The sequence below is a fragment of the Emys orbicularis genome, chromosome 1 (assembly GCF_028017835.1).
Source record: "Emys orbicularis isolate rEmyOrb1 chromosome 1, rEmyOrb1.hap1, whole genome shotgun sequence".
NCBI classification, from domain to species: Eukaryota; Metazoa; Chordata; order Testudines; family Emydidae; genus Emys; species Emys orbicularis.
Genome location: NC_088683.1, coordinates 262,230,962 through 262,256,742, shown reverse-complemented (window position 1 = coordinate 262,256,742; position 25,781 = coordinate 262,230,962). Strand labels below are relative to the sequence as shown.

At 39.1% G+C, this 25,781-nt stretch overlaps 1 protein-coding gene across 1 annotated transcript in view; it reads right to left on the bottom strand.

Annotated features, from left to right (window-relative positions):
• Nucleotides 1-25,781, bottom strand: part of NALF1 (NALCN channel auxiliary factor 1) — an 816,342-nt gene that overhangs the window by 250,653 nt on the left and 539,908 nt on the right. The window lies entirely within an intron of this gene.

Here is a 25,781-nt window from a genome sequence, read left to right as displayed (position 1 = left end):
CCTTTAAGAGCTGACTCCATTTATAGGAAAAAAGACAAGCTCTTTCATCTGGCCCGTGGGTACAACAATTCACTGACTGCTATATTCTTCATGTTTTGTTCATTAAATTATATTGACCACTAGAATTGGAAATCAAAAGCCTGTTTCTCCACTGCCTTGCTCGTGCATCGTCATTTACACCCATGCAAAGTAAATCTAAACCACTACCAGACCAGAAAAGCAGCATGTTATATTCACTTTGCACTGGTGTAAGTGACTGCATAAGACCTTGAAATTCTAAGCAGAAAACTATATGGTCACCCTGTTGTAGGATCCCATTCAAAGTTCAGCAAGCAAACTAAAGATTAAAACACACACAAGGTTTCCTCCTTCTTAACTCTTCATTCCAAGAAGTGGATGGTAACTCTGGAGGCCACATAGGGTTCCTTGTATGATTAAACAGGATTAATGTATGTGAAAAGTCAGATTTGCTTAGGGAGCAAGAAAAGATTTAAAGGGGAAAATAAGAAAAACAGCTGGAGGGTTGGGATTAGAGACTAAAAATGGAAACAGTGATGAACAATGTTCTATCTCCAGTTAAACAAAATCCAATCAAGCATTATTTTTAATCATTTATGCTATATGGGTTTTTATAAAAATACTGCTAGAGAAATCTTCATTCTAAATTATTTCTATTCAGGGATGTTCAGATCATCCCAGTGTGATGAAGTACAGTATAATTCTTTTGCCTCTCCATTTCCTGAGTATCAAAACTTCAAGAAGAGACTTTTCTTCACTAGTCATATTTTTTTTTCAAATAAGTGAAAAATCCATATTATTTTCAAATGTGTGTTACTATTATTTTCTTTTTGCCATTCATTATACTTTTGTTTTTAAGGATTAGGTCACAATCCTTGTAGCCTGGCCTATCTACAGTTACCTGTTGACTGGCCTCCTACTCTTATGTCCACTACTTCTAGTGAGAAACAAATAGGGACACCAAAAATTAGATCTTTATGGGTCAAAATAATTACTGACTTACAGCAGATTGTTTCCTTTGATAGCTGGTCCCAATAAAATAAGAGCTTGATATTTACTAATAACCAAGTATTAATTCATCAGTTCAAGTGGTAAGAGCTTGGGTTTGGGGATTTGAAGTTTCTGGGTTTGTTCCCTACCAATAACAAAGGTCCGTGTATGCACATATGTAGCCATCATTCCCCATAGACTGGCTAGCTGCCAGTGCCTCAGAGCCCTTCATAATACTTCAATTCAGTCCCCTTGTGACCATGGTCAGCAAAGGAATTCTTTGACAGGCAATTGGTTCCAGTTTTTTACTTAGTTACTTCCTTACAACTTTTTCTCAAGCCAAAAGGACAAAATCACACAGTACTCTTGGAAGAAAAAATACTCAAAACAAAGTAGCCAAAAAAAGGAGGGGTTGGATTTATAGGCTGCATAGGAGACCTGATCAAAACCTGGTGGTTTGCGTTTTTCTGGGTTTCACAGACCTTAGCTAGTGGTTTCATTCACATGGTTCACTGCAGCTACAGTTTCCTTGGAATTTTAGTTTGACAGAAACTCAAGAAATCCAAGTGAGAATTGGCATGGATCCTGTGGAACTAGGACAATGGGTAAAGTGAAAAGTGTAACTCAGAGAAAATGTTGGAATGAATCCAGGAGGAATCTACATGGTTTACCATTCTCCTATCTCGGAGACCCCTTACATTTGCCTATGTTTAATTTACAGAGGAGACAAATAAGAGGGTGAATGGGCCACAGAAAATAGATTGGTTGCTCCTATTTACACACTCATAATGAACAAGGAGACATTCAATAAAGTTAAAAAATAATAAATGTAAACTGATAAAAGTAAATATTTTCTTACACAACAGATAATTACTCTGTGTAACTCTATACCACACACTATCGTTGAGGCCAATTAGTAGGATTCAAAGAAGGAATTGATGTTTACATGGACAATGAAGCCATCCACAGTTACTAGATAATATAAAACAGGTATAAGGTACACAAACAATCAAATTTCATGGCATAAGGCACCTATTAATTATCTGAGGTTAGGAAGAAATTTCCATTACCAGTAAATTGCCCGTATAATGTAATTCCATTATTATCTATTATGGAGTATCTTACACCTTCTTCTGAAGTATTTGGTACTGGCAATCATAGACTCATAGACTTTAAGGTCAGAAGGGACCATTATGATCATCTAGTCTGACCTCCTGCACAACGCAGGCCACAGAATCTCACCCACCCACTCCTGTAACAAACCCCTAACCTATGTCTGAGTTATTGAAGTCCTCAAATCATGGTTTAAAGACCTCAAGGTGCAGAGAATCCTCCAGCAAGTGACCCGTGCCCCACGCTGCAGAGGAAGGTGAAAAACCTCCAGGGCCTCTGCCACTCTGCCCTGGAGGAAAATTCCTTCCCGACCCCAAATATGGCGATCAGTTAAACCCTGAGCATGTGGGCAAGACTCACCAGCCAGCAACCAGGAAAGAATTCTCTGTAGTAACTCAGATCCCACCCCATCTAACATCCCATCACAGACCATTGGGCATATTTACCTGCTAATAATCAAAGATCAATTAATTGCCAAAATTAGGCTATCCCATCATACCATCCCCTCCATAAACTTCAGAAACAAGATACTGAAGTAGATGAACCACTGGTCTGATGAGTGTGATGGGTTGGGTGACAGAAACCCCCTTGGGACTGCCACCTGATGTTCTGAGACTACCTCTGAGCCCGTTTTCCCTTGCAGCTTGGGACTTCAGTACCCCTTCTTGTTGAACCAGACATGCTAGTCTGCTGCAAACGCAGACCCAGGTCTGAACCACGTTCCCCACAAGCTGCAGGCTTAACTGAAAACAGCTTGAGAACTGCTCCTGTCTCCAACACCCAGATACCCAGTTCCCAATGGGGTCCAAACCACAAATAAATCCGTTTTACTCTGTATAAAGCATATACAGGGTAAACTCATAAATTGTTCGCCCTCTATAACACTGATCGAAAGATATGCACAGCTGTTTGCTCCCCCAGGAATTAATTACTTGCTCTGGGTTAATTAATAAGTAAAAAGTGATTTTATTAAATATAAAAAGTAGGATTTAAGTGGTTCCAAGTGATAACAGACAGAGCAAAGTTAATTATCAAGCAAAATAAAACAAAAACATGCAAGTCTAAGCCTAATACAGTAGAAAACTAAATGCAGACTAGACACCTTCCTAGTCTGGGTCCAGCAATCAGTCACACCCCCGTAGTTACTGTCCTTTGTTCGAGTTCCTTTCAGGCATCTCTTTAGGGTGGAGAGGCTATCTCTTGAGCCAGCTGAAGACAAAATGGATGGGCTTTCAGGGCCTTTTATATTCTCTCTTGCACAACATCACAGCCACAAGATGGGGTCTCTAGCCACCTGGGCAAGTCACATGTCTACGAATGATTCAACTTTTTCAGTCCGCCACCATTGTTTACATGTTTGTTTGAATGTTCCCAAGAAAGCTCAGATGTGGATTGGTGTCTTCCAAAGGCCATTGTTAGTTAAGTACTCCAAATTACTTGAATAACCCCTTCACACTATGTTGACCAAATCTGTTTTATGTGCTTCCTACAGCAAACGCTTTAAATACAAGCACAGAGCCAACGCTCATAACTTCAGATAAAAAAATGATACACGCATACAAATAGGATGAATATATTCAGTAGATCATAACCTTTGCAAAGATATGTTACATGGCATTCTAGCATTAAACATATCCCAGTTACATCATATTTACACTCATAAGCATATTTCTATAAAGTATTATGGGGTGCAACGTCACAATGAGGTATGGTAATTTTTATGTCCATATGGACTGAAATTGTACCACAACCTCTCCATGCCCCTTCTATGAGGGTATATGACCTCAGTTTCTGATTTCCCATCTAGTTCCCGACTCCCACCTCTGTGCTCACCAATTCAGACTTGGTTTTGGCTTGTAAAATTAAAAAGGGGTGGCATTTGTACTGCAATGGATAAAAATATCAAGCTTCATTTCCATGCTGAAGGCTTTTAAGCATGCTCTTGAAACCCAGTTCCCAAGCATATCTTTTCAGTATGATAAGTGCACTTGAGAAGGAGAGACTTTTGTAATGTAAAATATATTCTCTTCATTTTAAGAAAAATCTTGGGTCCTCAACACTTTACTTTAATATGCACAATGGTCATGGGGAGATTAGATACTTCAGAATAGAAATCTGCTTTTCATTCCTTTTGAGATACTAACCTGGTGCCAGTTCCAAAGCTATTTCTCTACAATAAATAGATTTAAAGCGTCTCTATGCTGCTAGATCTGCTTATTTTATATTTGTTTACCAGGGATTTGTACAGTTAGTGTTTACTGAAGGTAATGAAAACAAAATATCTCCCTATGAAAGTATGACATTGTATCTTGGACTCAGAACACAGGAAACTAATAAGTGAAGGACAGTAAAGTCCTGCAAAATACAAATTGATTGATTGATTTATACATTAAAAAGCAATCAACAGACAAAAACAAAGATATTGAAGTACACCCTGTGCAAAATTTCTAGTTTTCATTATTTTGTGGGAAGAAAACAAATTGCTTTTCTTTGCTAGTTGAGGCTGATTTCTTAGAAGAGATACTCATTACCCTTTGATTTCTGATGACCACTCTTGCTCATCCCTTTTAATGTTGGAACATCTTTAATGACTTTTCCCAGAGTTTAGACAGGGGAAAATTGATTTTTGCTGGTCTGTGTATTCCAACAGGTATTCAGAATTGATAAATTGATGTATTTTAATGTTTGTTCTTGTCAAGTACTGTCATTTGGCACAAACATAATCTGGGGGTACTTCCTGTTCGTTATTAAATGAAGGAAACTGAATTTAGTAACTTTGTCCCAGAGTTAGCACAAACAGATGTTTTAAATTGTATCCTGCAAATGTACAGAAATTCAGATTTAGAAATTAACAAACAATTTTTTTGTTCACCGAACCACAGCAAGCGCACACCAGGTGGCGTAAACTGCCTAAACTTAACAAAGTTCTGAAAATTTGAGAATAATGCTATATTTTTTAAAGGAGCATCTTGAAACCCAAATACAGCACTGTATAAACTGTGATATCCTAGTACACTAGCATTAAGCTGTAAATTGCAGTATTTATGTTTACTGAATACCTGAAGGTAGGGAGTTGGCAGAATAGAAAAGAAAATGTGCTCATAGAAAAGGCTGAAAAAAGGAATAGGAAGCAACCAGGGACGGTTGCACTGAGTTGCTTTATTTCACATTGCACAGTGGGGAGAGCTGCACTCTCTGCTTCTCCACACTTCAGATTCTGCTCCCTGCTTATTGTTTTCCTCTCACTCCTGAATGCCTGTTGGAGCATCCTGACCAACGGATGAGGGTATGTCTACACGGGTATAAAAAACCACTGGCTAGCCCAGGTCAGCTGACTCGGGTTTGCAGGGCTTGGGCTTCGGGGCTGAAAAATTGTTGTGTAGATGTTCAGATTTGGGCTCAAGCCCAAATTTTGAGACCCTTCAAGGGTGGAGAGTCACAGAGCTCAGGTTCTAGCCCAAGCCTAAACGTCTATACCACAATTTTTAGCCCTGCAGCCCAAGTCCCAGAAGCATGAGTCAGCTGACCTGGGCCCACTTTGGCCATGCTGTGGGACTCTTATCCCCATGTAGACGTACCCTGAGAGGCCTTCCATCTCCATACTTCTATAGCTCTGTATTTGGCATTGGTGCAGCTGCTGCTGGGATACTGCGTCCACTTCTGGTGCCCACAATTCACGAGAAGGTTAAGGGGTAAATTGATTATAGTCTATAAGTACCGACATGGGGAACAAATATTTAATAATGCACTCTTCAATCTAGCAGAGAAAGGTATAACATGACCCAATAGTTGGTAAATTGTTCCAATGGTTAATTACTCTCATCATTAAGAATGTGCATGTTATTTCCAGTCTGACTTTATCTAGCTTAAAATAAATAAAAATAAAATAAATTAATGGAGATATCCCATCTCCTAGAACTGGAAGGGACCTTGAAAGGTCATCGAGTCCAGCCCCCTGCCTTCACTAGCAGGACCAAGTACTGATTTTGCCCCAGATCCCTAAGTGGCCCCCTCAAGGATTGAACTCACAACCCTGGGTTTAGCAGGCCAACGCTCAAACCACTGAGCTATCCCTCCCCCCCAATCTGAATAGGGTTATAATGTGGTTTCTTACTCAATCTTATTTCACCTCATGGTCATGTTACAATCTAGCATTAAATAGATTGTAACATGACCATGAGGTGAAATAAGATTGAGTAAGAAACCACATTATAACCCTATTCAGATTGGGGGGAGGGATAGCTTCAACTTCCAACCATTGGATCTTATTATACCTTTCTCTGCTAGAAAGAAGAGCCCACTATTAAATATTTGTTTTCCCGGTAGGTATGTATAAACTGTAATCATGTCGCTTTACCCTTCTCTTTGTTCAGCTAAATAGATTGGGCTCCCTAAAGTCTACCAGTACAAGGGATTTTTTACTAATCCTTTAATCATTCTCGTCAGTCTTCTCTGAACCTTTACAATTTATCAACATCCTTCTTGAACTGTGGGTACCAGAAGTGTACACAGTATTCCAGCAGCAGCTGTACCAATGCCAAATACAGAGTTAAAATAACCTCTCTACTTCTTTTCAAGTTTCCCCTGCTTACGCTTCCCAAGATCACATTATCTCTTTTGACCACAGCATCATACTGGGGGCTCATGTTAAGGTGTTATGCCCCACCCCCTGCCAAATCTTTTTCAATCACTGCTTCCCAGGATAGAGTCCTCATCCTGTAATTATGGCCTACATTCTTTGTTCCTAGATATAAACATTTATATTTAGCCATATTAAAACATATATTGTTTGCTTGCACCCAGTTTACCAAGTGATTCAGATCACTCTGAATCAGTGACCTGTCCTCTGGTTACCAGCCCTACAAATACATCCAGTATGAAAGCTCCATTCATCTTCAGTTCTACAGTCTTTTCATATGTGGGAATAGAAAACTTCTATGCAATTCTTCACTAGATAAAACATACTTTCTTCCCTTTTATTTTTATGATAACCTTGAATCTGAGGCAGCATTTTCACTTTTAAATGTATAGTATTTGTTCTTCTCTCCTGAAAGATTTTAAGGTTTAGCCCTGAAACACATGCACAGATGTCTTTAACTAAAGAAAAGCAAGCAAGCTAAGGTTGTTGCACAGGTCAGTATGCTATCTCAATCATTTTTACAGTTCTATGAACATTCATTCTGTCTCTTAACAGATACCCAATGTACTAAAAAACATCACCATAAAACTCTAATTCTAAGACTACATGACTTTTTATACAGTGCCTTTCACTCCTCTCCACAATGTTAGCCATTCACTACATAAACTAAAGCACAGTGAAACATTTAAAAATGCTGCTAAAGTTCTGAACCAGGTACAAAGAGACACACAACTTTATATACGGTAGGGGTGCTGGAACAATTTTTATAGTGGGGGTGTTGATGACAGAAACCATGAAAACTATGTATTTGGTGTTTGTTGTTGCTACTTCAAGCCAGGGGGTACGGCAGCACCCCCAGAACTCCTAGTTCCAGCATTACTGATATACTGTATAAAGTAAGAAACCCAATAGTTTATTTAATGCTAGATTGTAACATGACCATGAGGTGAAATAAGATTGAGTAAGAAACCACATTATAACCCTATTCAGATGTTGTTTTGGGGGAAAGTATCACTAACTTACCCTCTCCCTAAGCAAGTGTTCAGGGATAGGGTGGTTCCACCTTTCTAATTGTTGGCTAGAAAGACTGAGCTACGGAATGTTGTCATTTATTGCTAGTATAGGGAACAAGGAGGAAACAGATAAGGAACCGTGATTCAGAAGTGTGTCTCTGAGGCACAGTGCCTCCTGGGATTATTCCCAGGTTGATGCAGTTTTCATATAACCCCTGTGTGGGAAGAAACAATCTAGACCTTACTTTGTTTTGGCTAAGGAGCAGATTAAATATATGTCATAATATTTAGCTGTGGATTAATCCCTAGTTTCAATTTTATTATAACATGAAGGCCTAGTCTACACCTGGAACTTACATTGGTATAGCTGCATCTCAGGGGTATGAAAAAAACCACACCCCTGAGAGATGTAGCTGTACTGACCTAACCCCTCAGTGTAGACAGCCCAGGTTGATGGAAGAATTCTTCCATTGACCTAGCGACTGCTGGTGGATTACCTACACTGGTGGAAGAACTCCTCCTGTCGGTGTAAGTAGGCTCTACCCTTCAGCTGAGCTGCTATAGCGTTTCAAGTGTAGACATACCAAAGTTCCAATAGTACTTGGTTTTGTGCTAATAGCTAGGGCTTGTAAAGAAGAAAGTATGATAGATCAAACAATAAAGGGCAAATTCTCCTCTCTGATCTCAGTTGGTGTTTTTATCTCCCTAGATGTATCAACTGCCCATGGATCTAGATTTTGAAATTCTGTTTTTCCCATTCATGCTTTGATCTCTAGTCAGTACATGAATCAAATGCCTTGTATATAAGGAGAAAAGAATATCACAGCTCAGATCCGCCAGGTGGATCTGAAAGAGTATTCCCCCTCCCCCCAAAAGGAAAAAAATATATAACTACAGCAAGACATTTTTCTTTGAGTTAGCTAAAAATTCAGAATCATTTACTTACATTGTAGAACTAGATGCCTCTCAATGTAGGGAAAAGGGAAGATCCATTCCCCAAGAAGCTTATAAAGTAATTAGTGACATGACACAACATGAGGAGTAACAAGACATTAGGACGAGGTAGGGAAGGAAGGACAAGGGCTATCAATAAGAGTATACAACTGTTTAGTGAGATAAGTACATAGCATGATGCAGGAAGGACTTTTTTAAATTTTGTCTTCTCTTAGAAATAAAATAGAAGTGATAGTTGGCTATTTTATTGTAGACTTGATAGAGGAAGTAGAATCTAAGGAGGGACTTTAAATAGGAGAGCATAGTCTCTGAAGCCTTTTCCACAGCCTACACTGAGCAAAACACACTTTACCATAGAGACTAATGCTCATGTAGAATCATGGTATTCCTGATTAAAAACAAAGTATTTTTCTGAAATCAGTTAAGATATTTTTCAAATAAAATTTTAAAAAAATACTACACAGTTAGTACTCAGTTATTATCTATTGTGACAAAGTTCCTCCTCTATCTTGGTGGGTCCTGCGCTTATTGGCAGATTTTCTTGCCTCAGAGATTCACCATGTGGGTTGGGGAACAGCCCAGAGACCTTCCCCTCTGGAAGAACCCACAGTCCAGGTCAATTGGGAGGTTTGGGGGGAACCCGGGCCCGCCCTCTACTCCGGGTTCCAGCCCAGGGCCCTGTGGACTGCAGCTGTCTATAGTGCCTCCTGTAACAGCTGCATGACAGCTACAACTCCCTGGGCTACTTCCCCATGGCCTCCTCCAAACACCTTCCTTAGTCTCACCACAGGACCTTCCTCCTGGTGTCTGATAACGCTTGTGCTCCTCAGTCCTCCAGCAGCACACCCTCTCACTCTCAGCTCCTTGCGCCTCTTGCTCCCAGCTCCTCACACTCGCACCACAAACTGAAGTGAGCTCCTTTTTAAAACCCAGGTGCCTTGATTAGCCTGCCTTAATTGATTCTAGAAGCTTCTTCTTAATTGGCTCCAGGTATCCTAATTAGCCTGCCTGCCTTAACTGGTTCTAGCAGGTTCCTGATTACTCTAGTACAGCCCCTGCTCTGGTCACTCAGGGAACAGAAAACTACTCATCCAGTGACCAGTATATTTGCCCTCTACCAGACTCCTGTACCCCACTGGTCTGGGTCTGTCACACTATGTAGGGAAGATGTAATTTATGTGCTGAATTTTTCATTGAACTTTGTTTTAACCAGCCATTAGAAACTTACAGAGCTCAATGAAATGTTGCTTTGAAGTGGTAGATAAGGCTGAAAGATGATCAAGCCTCTTTTGCCACAATACCAGGAGTAAAATATCACTGGCAAGATGATCTGCACAGTCAATCCCCCCAAATTATAGATCTCCAAGATCATTAATGATTAAGCAAAACATGTAAGCAAACATGAATTAGGATGAAAGAAATCGATGACACGTTCACTGCAATGGATGATATTGTTAACCCTTTATCCCCTGGCAATGTGGTAGATCCATGATACAAGGAAAAGAAACACCTAAGGAGCTTGCAAAGTGTGAAAGGAGAAACAACACAAGACCCATCAGTGTCTTGGGTTCTCAGATGTGACAGTGTACTTTGAGAAAATGGCTCACAGAGACATTAATCTTGGAAACCCTTATTGACATGGCCCATCATTATTGAGTTTGAGAACAGTTGAAGTCCCTATCATAATCAGATTTCAACATGACCAGATCAAACAAAGATTATTATGGGCCACCCATCAAAAAAAAGAGAGAACGATTGAACAAAATAAAAGTCACAAAACTCCCTTCTTACTGCATTGTATGATAGGAGTGGTGTCTAAATGAAAACAATATGGTGAGATTTATAAAGAGGTACGTGATCAAGAAGTGAGATTTGCTCTGATGCACTCAGTGATTATCAAGGTCTTTGGAATTGAACAGCATACTCACCATCACTATCATGGAGGCCGCCGAGAGGCATCTACAAGAGAAAGAAGCAGAAAACAATGCAGGATAAGCCACCATCAGGACATGAACATCTTTTTATTTTGTTTGATATGCTGCTGGCAGAGTCCTTGTCTTAAGAGTTGGTCTCAGCATCCAGTGTAATCTTTTCTCAACTCACAGTTTATTCTGGCTAAGGAAAGTTGTCCTCAAAGTATAGTTTTGCCAAGAGAATGTTTTCAAATTTGTGCACATTTTCTTCCTCATCATAGCCATGGCCTTGAATATGAATAAGCTCTAAGTACTCATTTATGTCTGCTTACTGATTATGTTGCCATACGTGATTGTATATTTTGGGGGGAAATAACAGTGCCAGAGATTAGTGTAGCTTTGCATTTATGCAACATGCATCAGCGCTATTCAGAATTTAACAGCCACCTATTTGTTTAATACATCATTGTTGTACCTAATGGCAGAAATTAGATTTAGTTGTTGGCTGGTGAAGGAGTTAACCTTACTATTGAAAAACTGTCATTGCAGAAAAATTACAATGGGGTGTGGTGTATGTGACCTTCTTAAAGAATAAGATTGAACCTCAAATGATGATGCAGAGATGGGTGGATTGGGTATAAGATTCATTTGAGATATAAATAAAATATAGCATACAGTGATCACCATTAAAATGTTAACCACAATAATGACCACACCACTATATATGGAGTATGACAGTTATTTCATATTCTAAATATAGATGAATACTTTGGTATCACAGATACCACTGTGTGGTAACTGTTGACAAATGGTAAGTTTTTAATGGTAACCACTGATAAACAGTGAAAATTCCTCATAGCTTTAAGTGCTAGACAAATTCTAACTGGACCACTAATGCTGCTAGTAGGGGACTTCATAACAATAGATACTGTTAAAGGCTGAAAATATATTTGTGACAAAGAAAAATGGATTTGCTCCAAAACTCTGCCACAGCTGGTAGTGAAATGGGAATTCTGTGATGCTCTATGAAAATCCCACTGAGTTGATATATACCTTGTTCTTCTCAAACATGAATCTATACCAGACTACACATGTACTAATAATAAACTCCTGCAATTCTCCACTCTAGCATCATTAAGGACAGCTAGAGTGTCTGAGCATGCTCTGTTTTTTCTAACAGGAGAATTAGACCAAGGACACAGGGAGATTCCTGGAAGTTCTCCACATTTCTTGTAGGTTCCCCAGAGTTATTGACATTTCAAGCCCAATGCTCGGAGACATACTTGTATGTCTGCAATCCCCATCCTTGGTGATATGTAAGGATGGGAAGGCAGACTTTATATGTAGAGATGGGTGACATTTTTCAACTGAAACTTTTTATTTGTGGTGAAAAAGAGATTTAGTAACACTGAAATGTTTCTCAAATTTGTGTTGGTTTCACCTAATTGTTTAAAACAAAACAAAACTAAAAACTTCGTTTCAATATTTTCAAAATGTAATGTTTCAATTTTATCATTCAGAATGACTGCTCATTTATAATTTGTTTCCATTTTACTTTTTAAAAATTAAAAATGTAAAAAAACTATCAAAATATAAAAGAAATCATTTTATTTAGGTCAAATTTTATTTGGATGTTCAGATACTATAGTAATAAGCATGGCATAAGAGCCTATATAAAATAGAACAGAATCAGTTGTAAAGTCCCCTGACATCTCTAATAAATAGACCTCATGCCAGTACGGTGGTCATCATGAGCAGTCTTTTTTCTGCAATAAGCCAAAATAACTTCTGGCTAGACTGCTCATGATGACCACTGAACGGACATGAAGTCTATTTATTAGAGACGTCAGGGGACTTTACAACTGATTCTGGTCTATTCTATATAGCAGGGATCGGCAACCTTTGGCACGCGGCCCATCAGGGAAGTCCGCTGGCGGGCCGGGAGGGTTTGTTTACTTGCAGTGTCCACAGGTTTGACCGATCGCAGCTCCCACTGGCTGCGGTTGGCCATTCCAGAGTTGATCATACAGTTGATTACATATTTGAGAAATATCCCACACAGCTATTCTTTTCTGTTAGCCTCATCAGGTTTCAATTATTTAAGGCTCCAACTTATCCTCATTATTAAGACAAAAATAAAGTCAGATCAGCCAATAGAATGCCTCCTCTAGATATAACTAAAACAGACCTCTGAAGAAGGAAGAATTTACTTCTACTATCATAGTGCAAGATCATTGACATCAATATGTATGTGCTGTCAACTACACTATATAGTTCGGCGATATAACACTTTTTATTTGCAGATGGCACCATATTTATTTTTTCAAAGAGAAAAAAGATTCACACATGTGGTGTACTTTAGAAGCAAAATGAAAACATCAACAGGATTGGTTAAATTTCCATTAAATCCAGTGTTTGATTTGCAATTTATTCTGAACTATAGCCTGGTTATTCCAGACTGTAACTTGAGTTGGCTTAAGCACTAAGGAAAAGATTGATTGCCTTACTCATTAGTAACTCTCAGCAACCAGTTCAAAAGCAATGGTGGAAGACACAAAAAACAATTGGTTACGCAGTAAATAAAACAACTAGTACTGTGAGAAGTCATATCTCGGGGATATAAGTGTGTCCATATTATAACAATCAGCCCTCCACATCATCTCAGATCTTCCCCTCATGCACAGTGTCAAAATAGGAAGGAATAGCATTGTTTTTGGCTTGGTTAATAGGTTCAGTAACATATATGCACAACTACCATCATTGGCATGTGACAATGGTGAAGACTACAGAAAGCCAATAGAGAAAATCAAAAAGCTAAAGTTCCAGCAGCCTTGCTAAAATAGCCTCATGTTCAGCAGAAAGGGATTAGGCAGTTAGACTGTTGCACTCCCTTTACTGATATGCAGTAGGGAATTCAATAATAGAAAGTAAAACAGTAAGAGTTTGGTATGATGATGATTGATGATGATGCAGAACAGCATAATGTGCAATCACAATTCATATGGTTCAACAGATTATGTATCTCATCTCGCATTTATCCTGGAACTGAAAAACTCTGTGCTGAGCCATTGAAGCAGCGTGCCATGGATGGGCAACACAAATAAATAATAAAACTACAGTAATAAGTGGTACTAGAAAGGAGGTGGAGAGAGGTAGTTGTTAGTGTTGTTCTGCACTTTGCTTGTTGCACTGGTTAATGAGGGGATGTGAGGCGGAGCAAGGTCTACTCACTAGCAGCATGGGTTGACTGTGGTCACAAGCATCAGCAAGCTATGGGAGGCAAATAGAAAACGAGTACTTTACATTTGCTGCTGCCTTTAATGGGTGTTGCTGTTTGCATGCTGCCTAAGCTCATGACTTCATAGAAATACTAGGACAGAATGATAGCCCTCCCAATAAGAGCCATTGTCTTTGAGTTTATCAATCATCTGGCCCCACCTCTGTAATCCACCCCTGCCTTGGCTGGTGCCTATAAACTACCATTCTGTGATTATGAAGTATAATTTTAGCCATGTTGGTCCCAGGATATTAGAGAGACAAGGTGGATGAGGCATTATTTTTTATTGGACCAACTTCTGTTGGTGAGAGAGAAGCTTTAAAGCTTACACAGCACTCTTCTTATTAATTATAGCAGTGTAGCCAGACCCTCTTAATCCATTTCCCAGACACGAAGAAGAGCTCTGTGTGAGCACACAAGCTTGTCTCTCTCACCAACAGAAGTTCGTCCAATAAAAGATATTACCTCACCCACCTTCTCTCTCCAATAATATATTCATGTATTTTACTATGCCTACTCACCAAGCCAACATAAGGACCACTTCATGAAAGGAACAGAAAAAACTCTACATGAGTCACATAATTTTTTTTTAATTAAAGATAAAATATAAATAGCCACAAACAAGACAATATATTTTAATGTTGAAATATGAATGAATGTTTCTCTGTGATAAAGGGCAGCTGTGGCGTATTAGATTCAGCACAAAGCAGGGGGTCTGTTTCCTACTCTGCTACTGACTTCCTGTTTGGTGGTGGAAAAGTAATCTTAATTTGTCTGTGCCTGTTACACCCCCGTGAGTAAAATGTGGATAGTGACATTACCCACCTTTAAAAAGAGACAAGAATGAAAAAAATCCTGCAGAAATGGTAGACAGTGCAATTATTATGAGAATAAACTGAATATTGCAATAAATATATAAAAATCCACAAATATTCACTTGAATTTTGTTCCATCCATAGTCCTGTTTCTTTTGTGTTCACTTTTCATTGATGATCATGGCATGCATTCTTGTGGAATGTAAATTTCAAAGTTGCATACATGAGTATTCATGGCAACCAAATTTACATTTACTAGTGTTGTGTTTTTTTGCTTGAACACTCACCCAGAAGAGTAAACACAAACAATACCATCCATCTTATTTGACTATTGCTAAACATCCCCATTATCTAACTCAACACACTCAGTGAATTTACCCAGCAAAAGCTGAACAGGTGCTATCTTACCTGAGTCACCATAAATCCAGCTACCCTGGGTAACCATAGCAGTGAAGGCAGTGCAGGCAGGCTTCAGTGTTGACTTGCGAGTCAAGCACATACTGTGCTGTCTTCACAGCTATTGTTACCCACTCTAGCTGGATTCAAGTTAAATCAGGTAGGGTCATCCATGCACAGCTTTCGCTGGGTAGATGTACCTTAAAGTTTCCCTACATAAATAAAATAATTAGTTAATAAGTGAAATAAGGAATAAATCCAAGGAAATCTTATTCTGCATGTAGATATTCCATGAGTAGAAAAAGTGGCTAAATTTGTCAGATGAATTATGCATTGTGACTTATTATGAACACTAATTATTATTATTACCACCACTATTTTCATTGTTCCAATGCCACAATTTTAACTGCTAGATGTCACGTCCATATATTTTGTGGCACACTGATTAATAAGATAATTAACTCCCTTTTCCTGAAAGAATCTTCCTTTTTATTCAGTTAAAAATAGTTACTTTAATCAAATCATGTTAGAGGCAGCACTTTGACGACTGATGATATACTGTCAAAAAAGACAGACCAAACAAAAAAATGATTTGCTTGAAGATCTCTTCCTGCATTGTGTAAAATGTTAAATAAAATTCTGAATGCAGTACTGAGTAGAGCTGGGCAACATTTTTTGGACAGAACTTTTTATGGACAAAAAAATGCACATTTGGGTTGACCAAAACATTTTGCGAAGTCAGCGAATTCTTTCAGTTGAAATGAAAACAGAAAATGTTTTGGAACTGTCAAAATGAACCCCTTGGATATTATCAAAATTAATATTTTGATTTCTCAAGACAGAGTCACAAGGGAATTTAAGCACCATTTACAAAATCAGAGGAGCAGATGGTAGTGATCCCCCCTTATACTCAATAGCCCTGTGGTTAGAGTACTCACACAGGGAGAGGGAGAACATAGTTTGAGTCCCTGTTCTAGAGTTTTTCGCATTATGATCTAAGGCCTGGTCCACACTACCCCCCCACTTCGGACTAAGGTACGCAAATTCAGCTACGTTAATAACGTAGCTGAATTCGAAGTACCTTAGTCCGAACTTACCGCGGGTCCAGACGCTGCAGGCAGGCTCCCCCGTCGATGCCGCGTACTCCTCTCGCTGAGCTGGAGTACCGGCGTCGACGGCGAGCACTTCCGGGATCGATCCGGGATCGATTTATCGCGTCTAGACAAGATGCGATAAATCGATCCCAGAAGATCAATCGCTTACATCCGGACCAGGAAGTAAGTATAGACGTACCCTCAGGTATGAATTTAAACGGATATTGTTATACTGGTATAAACCCCCCACCCCATGTGCACAGCAGTTTTATTCTAATATAAGTATGACTGCACTAGGGAATTAGGGGGAAGTTACAGTGGTATCATGATATAACTGGTAAATCTTTCTATGTAGACAAGGCCTGAACCTAGTGCAGGGATCGGCAACCTTTGGCACGCGTCCCGCCAGAGTAAGCCCCCTAATGTGCCAGGCCAATTTGTTTACCTGCCGCGTCCGCAGGTTCGGCCGATCACGGCTCCCACTGGCTTCAGTTCGCCTTCCACAGCCAATGGGGGCTGCGGGAAGCGGCGCAGGCCGAGGGATGTGCTGGCCGCGGCTTCTTGCAGCCCCCATTGGCCTGGAGCGGCGAACCGCGGCCAGTGGGAGCTGCGATCGGCCAAACCTGTGGATGCGGCAGGTAAACAAACTGGCCTAGCCGGCCAGGGGGCTTACCCTGGCGGGCCGCGTGCCAAAGATTGCCAAACCCTGACCTAGTGCATGCTGCAATAGACTGTGAGAATTTAGTGGTAATCAATTAAGTTCATAGCTATGGACTTAATTGTTGTACCTCTGTGCTTTGACGTAAGAAGACCCTGGAAACCTGGAGCACAACAAGAAGCACACATCAGTAAAGGATGATACCAATTGTGGTAGTTTGCAGACAGTCCAGAGATCAGACAGGGAGCTGTGAACATCTTCGCCTCCTCTCTATACTGTGGGTTAAATCCTGACTTCACTGAAGTCAATGGCAAAACTCTCATTTACTTCTACTGACCAGGAATTCACGCTTTGTGTTTCATCTACCATAGGTCTGGCTATCTCTTTTGTTAGTATCAGCAGCCTGCCAACTAATTAAATGGGCCTGAAAATGCTGGCTCTAGAATGGAGTTGGCATCAATCAGACTCATGCAATTGAATTCTTGGAAGGCATCAGACATCTTTTAAAAATCTCCATGTGAGCAGTGTGCATATTCCCTGAAAAGCCACTGCATGATAGTCAAAGTATCATTGCTTGTTCGGGAGGCTTTGTTTGATTAAAAATATTTTTTTAATCCTTGATATAAAGCATGAAACCTTCTCACAGGACTTCTGTCCTTTTCTTAGAAGTTCATCTAATTTAATTGTGGCTTTGGGGGTGGGAGTGGTTTTGATTGTTCACTGTTTTGAGGTTATAGTTATTCAGGCCTGGTCTACATTGGGAATTTACTTTGGTATAGCTGCATCTCTCAGGGAAGTGAAAAATCCATACCCCTTGAAAGATGTAGCTATACCGACCTAACCCCTGGGGTAGACAACACTACGCTGACAGAAGAATTATTCCATCAACCTAGCTGCTACCTCTAAGGGAGGTGAATTATCTATGCCGACAGAGAATCTCTCCTGTTAGTGTAGGTAGTGGCTACAATGAAGCACTACAGTGGCGCAGCTGTGCCGCTGGAGCGTTTTAAGCCTCGGGCTCTTACCAGGAACACAGGATTTGCCATACCAGATCCCACTGTTTATTCATCAAATCCAGTCTCCTCTCTGTGGAAGAGATTAACACTCAATAAATTAGCAAGGGTTCTGTGGAAAAAATAGTATGTGACCACATAATTAAAGATTGTAACATAATGCCTACACGCAAGGGGGCTGAATTAAGCTCGTCCAGGCAACCTTAATTCTGGCATCCGCTGTTATGAATGCTTGACTTTTGTAACCATAACATTCTATTAATGTTGTTTTTTATATGTAATTGTTTTTATAGTGCCAAAAGTGTAATAAATGCTTACTGCACCGTTCCAATTGTCTGGTAACAGAGTTACGGGGGGGGGGGGGCACATCAGAGACCCCTTGTAGCACTAGTGCCACTTACTGTCTCCCGAGCGACCTCTCATGGTGAGGCCTTCCTCTTTGGCATTCCTGCCTCTATTTCTTCTTCATCTGGGCCCCTTTAAGAATTCACTCTGTCTCCAGTGACCTTCTAAGCTCAAATCTTTTAATTCACTCTTCACCCGTTCTCCTCAGGCAGGGAACAGAGTTTGTCAAGAAGCAGAACACAGTTTTTCAGTTCATCTTCCCTTCTTTAACTCCCACTCCCAGGCTTTATCTTGCTTTATCTCCCAGGCTTTAACTTGCTTCCTGTAGCTGCTTCTTCCATCAGCGCCAGTTCCCCCCAGTCTCCTGTTTCCTGAGCTTCTGCTGCTTCCTGCAGGACTTCCAGCCTCTGGCAGTGTCTCTTTACCACAACCCTCCCCTCTTCATCTTCTTCAGTTTTGTGGCACAGCAGACTTGCTTCCTGAGTCCATGACCACCATAGACTGTACTTTGTATCTATTTTGTGACTTAACATCTCATATCTTTCCTGGTATGCTTAAAGAATTGCAGAAGAGATTTTTTTATTGCACTCCAGTTTCCTTGTATTTTTGATAGATGTTGCAAGGAAAACTTCGTTACTTTAAAGCGTCTGAGTTTTCTATATAAACACCTCCTTTAATTGGTACAGTCTTTACAATTCCAAAGGGTATTAGCTATCATTTCATGGACCTTATATTTACGTATAATCCATCTTTGTGCATGTTAATTAGAAATAAATTATTTAATCCACAATACCCTGTTAGAATTCTAAATAAAGCCACTTCACTCTTCCTCTCAGGGGCTTGGATTATGTCAACATTTTCAACTATTGGGCATACATCTTGGAAATTTCCCCCCTTTGATTCATTTACCCACAGTTCTTGCCATTCCTTCCTTAGCTCATTTTTGATTAGGTGTTTACATTCCATTTTGCTTAAGGGGATTCCTAGGTCAACTTGTTCATGATTAATAACACTTTTTGCCTGTTTGACTGCCTCTATGCTCTGGGATCCATGCTATTACTATAATTATATCCAGTTGCAACAGTTCAGTTGTTAGCAGTAATATTTCATTAATAATATCATTTCTGCTGTCAGACATACCACTGTAAATTGCCTGCAGCCCTGATAAGGAGTGAGACAGGATGGCCACGGCAGCTGACCACAGAACTAAGCTCCATTTAATGATAGCATAATCCCTGTTAGCTCAGCCATAAAGATGGATACAAAGTTAGTTAGCCTTATGGCTTTCTTGAGGCCAAGTGAGGGCACGTAGAAAGCTATTCTCACTTTTCCTGTTCCTACCTCTTTGGAGCTGTCTGTATATATTTGGCAATAGAGTCCCCACTTATCACAAGTATATTGGTTTGCTGTATCTTGTATATTTATCAATCAGCTCCTTTTATTTATTTCATTGTATAATTCCATGTCTATATCAGGGGAGAGATGGTTTTCAGTGATGGAGTATTTTCCCACACCTATAGATTTTGGTCTCCTTCAGTAACTTATTTTCATTAAGATCCTTTATCCACTTCTTTACCCTATTTACATGGGGAATTTGGATTTTTTGTTCCATCCAGCCTCCACTTATTTCCCAACAATCATTATATACTAACTTTGTGTTCTCGCCTTCGATATTACCCTTTCAGGGCAAAGTACTAGGTAAGTCAAAGATCTTCATCCTAAGAGTGATAGGTATTTCATCAGCTGCTATTTGTAATACACACAAAGGTGCGGTACTGAAGGCATCACATGTGACACATAATTCCTGTGCTTGAATATAGTCTAGTTTACTCAGATTTGTGTTGTTGCTGACCCAAAGGCCTGGATCCAGACTCAATAGTTGGTCTAATTAGTGCTCTGTATAGCACTACACCAGTCTCTTATCCTTCTTATCCATTCCCCAAGAACTCCCCCGCCCCTCCCCCCAGAGCTTCTTGGTGCCTTTTATACTGGAATCACCTGATTCCTCTCGGGTGGGCACATCTTGTAAACAAGGCTCGCTTAGCTCCAGGCTCTCCAGCTCACAGGCAAGCCACCCTGTTGAGCTGTTCAAAGGGTGTGGCTCACCCTAGATGGGAAGGACCCCATTTCATGAAGTACCCCTCAGAGGAAGTTGAGGGTTGAGTTTATTTCCTGCCTGGGGAAGAAGGTGAAAAAAATGTTGGACTCCTGCAGCACCAGCAGCAGGAGGGGAGCTGCCTCTGTACCATCTTCCAATAACAAATACTTATTCCATTGTTTAATGAGTTCATACCAGTGTTATTCTGGAATCTGCCGGCTTCTGCTAACCTGCCAAAAAGGAGGTGACGAGTAATGAAGGGAGAATTCTTCTTAACCTCTGTGGTAATTATTTTATGACACGAAAACTGAAATGTTATCTTAGCTTGCAGAGCTTTATTATTTAATATTTTTATTATCAGCAGCATGCAGAAGCCCTGATCTAGACTAGAACCTTGCTGTGCTAGGTGCTCTCTTAGCAGAGAGACAGATATGGTCCATGTATGAACAGTCTCCTATCTATAAAAGAGCTAACCACCTCAGTTATTGGTCCTAAACTATTCAACCCCTTTTAAACAATTCAGCTGCTGTATTTGACTACACAGAAGTAGTAAATTTTCCTCCTGGAATGGTAGAAAATTCTAAGGTCTGCCTAGATACTTTGTGAATACAAATGTTTGTTTTTACTGATTTAAAATTTATGTACCATTAATTTCATTAATTGCATCCTCCTTACATTATGAGACAATGTAAAAATGAAGGGTCTGATCATATTTCATTAAGTAATTATCAGTCAGTTCTCGGCTGTTTAGTTTTTCTACTTCCTTAACTTCAAATAATAATGCCAAAAATTTGAAAAAGTCAAAATATATTACTTCTTTTTTTAAAGACAGCAATTCTATTTGATTAAGAATCATATGACACACTGTGCTATTCATTTGTACAGTAATGTGCTACTGGTTTCTGAAAAATGGTAATTAGAAAGAGTAATTTTGCTGTTGCTAATTAGAGATATTAAGGGGAAAATTACAATAGTGAGGTGAATAAAAGGGATTTGTGGTTAACAGTGTGAGCCATCAGCATGATAAACTGTTAAATGGCAAACCTGAACTGGTTTTGAGAGGCATTCCGATTCAAAGGCCACAGGACAGTGGAAGTGACATATCCTTATTCAGGTGAACAGACACAGCTTGCTCTGTACATAAACATCTTGTCAAGTTAGCTAACGAGTTCCATTAGCATTGTCTCAGCTGCAAGATTGCAAAAAGACAGGAAGCAGTAACCACATATAGGAGGTCCAGGAAAAACTAGTTCAAAATGAGAAGATAGATAACCAATTTTCTGTGACAGTGATTTAGCCTGCTTTCTTAAATAAATTGCACAGGCGCAATAAATCATGATTGTTCTATCTGCTTGTCTGTCTTATAAGCACTGAATCTGTTGGAGCTTTGTGAATTTCTCATGTATGATTAACATTAGGACATGAAGTCTGAGTATTGATACACGAAATGAATAATTTTTGTTTTAACTCTCAGAATTACCTTGCAGTTTCAATACAATGATTAACCAAGATATTTACTACACAAAGCAAACTACTTAAACTTGCTCATGCTATAATTATGGCACAAATGTATACAGGTACAAACATATCAGAGTACAGTGAATATGGTGCTGTTTAAACTGGCTTATAATCTGCTGCCTCACCATACCTAGCCCTGAACAGAAAAATGAACTTTCCTCCTAGTTCGGCTTTGCCATAAGCGAAAGGCAGCCTGTTGCAATACTTAAGTTCAATCTGGAAGCTACAGACACCATCACCAACTTCATTATCATCATGAGGAGACTTTGGGAAGGGAGACAAGGAAAAATAATAGATGCAAGGACAGATACATCAGTAGCAGCTGCATCTCTTAGCCTCACTCTGCATCCATATTATTCATCTGGGCATTCTAAATTGAGGAAAGTGATAGGCTTTGAATCTGTGATCTGAAAGAACAATAGTGTTTAATGTCCAATTTCTTAATATACTTTTTCTGAGGGTATTTCACTGTAGTTAATGCTGTGATGGCCACAAAATGCAATGCAATGCCATCACTGGTTCCTTCAAAGACCTTATCAGTGTCACAGAAGCCAAAAGGGAGGTAAATTTGTCTAAAATCGGCCCAATTGTTGCTAATTTACTTTTATGGTATACAAGGATCTTCAACAGACTCCATTAAACAAATGATATATACAGAGCCCTCCTTCATCAGCTTTTTGCAAAGTCAGGAATGACTCTGTGTGCCAAAAAGCCATTAATTAAAGCATAGATTGGATGGAAATTTGCTTGGGTCAATAGGGTGCCTTCTATTAGAGGTTGTATAGGGACAGGTTGTTGGCATGTGCAGCTCTCTCAGAGCACAATGGGATACATGTTTTCTAATTTATTTTTACAGAAACACCATGGTCAAACAGAGGAAGGGTGCAAATTGTGGCTCAACTATACCCCCTATTATTGATAGTATACGCTACATTTGCCGTGTTATCAGAGGCAATACACAAAGGAGAGACTAAGATGGGAAAGGCCACTCAATCTTTACATCTTATGTGTAGGAAATCCCCTTCTCCTAAAATAAAATAAAAACATCCGTTATGACTTAATGGCTGTAAAAAGAAGGGCTCTATAGAAATTGAATAGAGTTACTCCAAAACCCATAGATGGTTTTAATTTTTTCTATGTATCTAGTGTTATTATATTTAAAAAACACAAAACCATTTGGGTCAGACCCTAAGCCACTGTACAAGTTTTCAATTAAGCTATGCTAATTTACACTGGATAAGGATTTGACACTCTGACTCCAAAATGCAGAAGGAAGTTTACATGGAACACTAGAAAAAAAATGATAAGTGGCTGTTTATTTTTGTGCACCAATATGGGGAGCAAGATCAACTTAGCACCTAAGATATGATTCCTGAGCAGAAATCAAAAGAGAATGGGAAAAACACCAATTGCAGTTACATGGGATAAATCAGAAGTAACTCCAGTGAAGTGACATAAATGGAAATATTTCACATTTTTATGGGTGTAACTGGGATTGCAATCTGGTTGATACCAATATTTGCAAATGAAAAACAGATTCTTTGGGTTAAGGCCCATAATTAAAAATTGATCAAATCTTTATGCAGGAGGTTCCAAGAACTGGTTTTATTGAAAACCTTTTCTTGGCACAAAATCTGAGAGAATTCAATTGCTCCACATGGAGCCACAGTGAGGCTAAAGACCATATACATAATTGTCATGACCTCAATTGAAGGAAAGTGAGCCACTGCTTTAAATCAGTAAATAAGACCTACAGAATATATCCGCCAGCAGATTCTCACCAGCCAGCTTTTATTGCTTTAATTTCCAATGGAGGTATTTTACAGATATCATCATTATTATTCATTGTATTGAAAACATATCATTAGCTCTGCCACATCTTGGTCAATGATATTTTAGCATACGCTATACATGATAATTATCTGGAAAAAAAAAAAGGATTAGGTCTCAAAGGGTAAATGCTGCTAATTTTTAACGCTCTGGAACAGCTAAGTAACCCGTCCTAATTTCTGTCCATTTTCTTGATTTGGTTTAAAGAGGAGGGTTTTATGTTTTAACATATTTTGCAAGAGAAAATGAAAATATCAAATCTGCATAACTATTTTAACTATTTAAAAATTTAGGCATATTTTTACAGCAGTAAAGGCATCATCTAGGCCCTGCTGCTGCTGGGACAGGGACGTATGCATTTACCGTTGGAGCCGCAGGCTTCTAGAGCCTTGGTTCAGTGGTGGAAATCTCCATGACCTTCTGCCCCAGGATGCTGCTCACAATGAGGAGACATGCTCAAGGAGGATGCTGGGGATTTCTTAAAGAGCCACTCCTGCTAGGATATTCTATGGAGGGCTCCACAATAATTTGGATGACAGGTAGTGTTACTTCATTCTATAAAGGTCAAAATATTTAAGTTATTAGTTTATATTTGTAAAGACCATTTAACATCCAAATGGTCAATAATTCTATTTTTAATGAAAAATTCAGAGGGAAACAGCCAGTAAATTCCATTTTACCTTTACAGTTTTTACAGCTTTCTCAGAGGGGAGACATATTTATTAATTCTTATGATGTGTTGCAAACGTTATAGGATATTTTGCATACTGATAAAGATGGGAAAACAAATTTAGATAAAGTAAGAAACACCCTTACATTCCACCTAAAAGCCAAACTTGTTCTGTGATTTTAAAATGTTAGTATTCTTTTTTTTTTTTTTTTTTTGGAAGGTAGCCCTCATCGTTTTCTGGTGTCAGTGTAGATTTTAAGCAGAATGAGAGGTGAATAAAATTTTTCAGACTAAACTATTTCTTTCTATGAAAAATGAAGATTCAGGTTGACTGAAACATTTTTCATGTTGAATTCACTCAATTGTTTTGGCAAAAAATAAGTCAAGATGTTTCATTTTGACATTTCGGAAGCAAACTGTTTAGATTTTTTTGATTCAAAATGCCACTCTGTAGGAATTTTTAAATTGTATCTGTAAAAAAGGGCTTTAAAATTCCCAAATGTAACAAAACATTTAGGATCAAAGGAAACATTTCACTCAACCACAAATGATTTTGGTTTTTAATTTTGTGTTTTGTTTGACCCGAAATAAATTGTTTGGTTTTTATTCCCATTTTTTTGGTTCAGCCTGCAAATTGAAAAACCTGTTTGCACAACTCTAATCAGAAGTACTAAGCACTTGAGAATAAGGCCATTTTCATAATGTATATGGGTTCACTCACCATGAGTTATTCTTTAATTTGTAGATGAACCTAAAACCCCAAACCAGAAGAGAAACAATCACCATGTTTTGCTCAGTTTGAGGTTAAATCTATGCAAAGTCACCAGATGTCTCATGATTTCCACCTGAAACTATAAAGTGGTACTGGTTTGTTTGAATGTCATCCCAAGGACTTTCATGGAGGATAGGTCCATCAATGGCTATTAGCCAAGATGCTCAGGGAACCAACCCCATGCTCTGAGTATCTCTAAAACGCCAACTGCCAGAAGCTGGGATTGGACAACAGTATGGATCATTCAAAATTGCCCTGTTCTGTTCATTCCCTCTGAAGGATCTGGCACTGGACACTGTCAAAAGACAGGATACAAAGCTAGATGGATAATTGGTCTGACCAAGTATGACTTTTCTTATGGTCTAAGTTAGCAAAACTTGATGAACCTTAAATAACTGACCTAGTCCAAAATTTGCCTTTGTAACTAAATTCAAAAATAAGTGAGTGTTATTGCCTGTTTTTGGATTTAGGTATGAATGTTTTGCAAAGCACTAAGTGTGAAATCCTTCCTAAATAAAACCTCTTCTGGGAGGCAACATTTTGGAAAATGTCACAATAACTATCCTGCAAACCAGTGTTTGGGGATTAGAACACATTACTTAGTGCTCACACAGGTAGCTATGAACCTGATCAAGTAATATGGTGAGCATCTCCA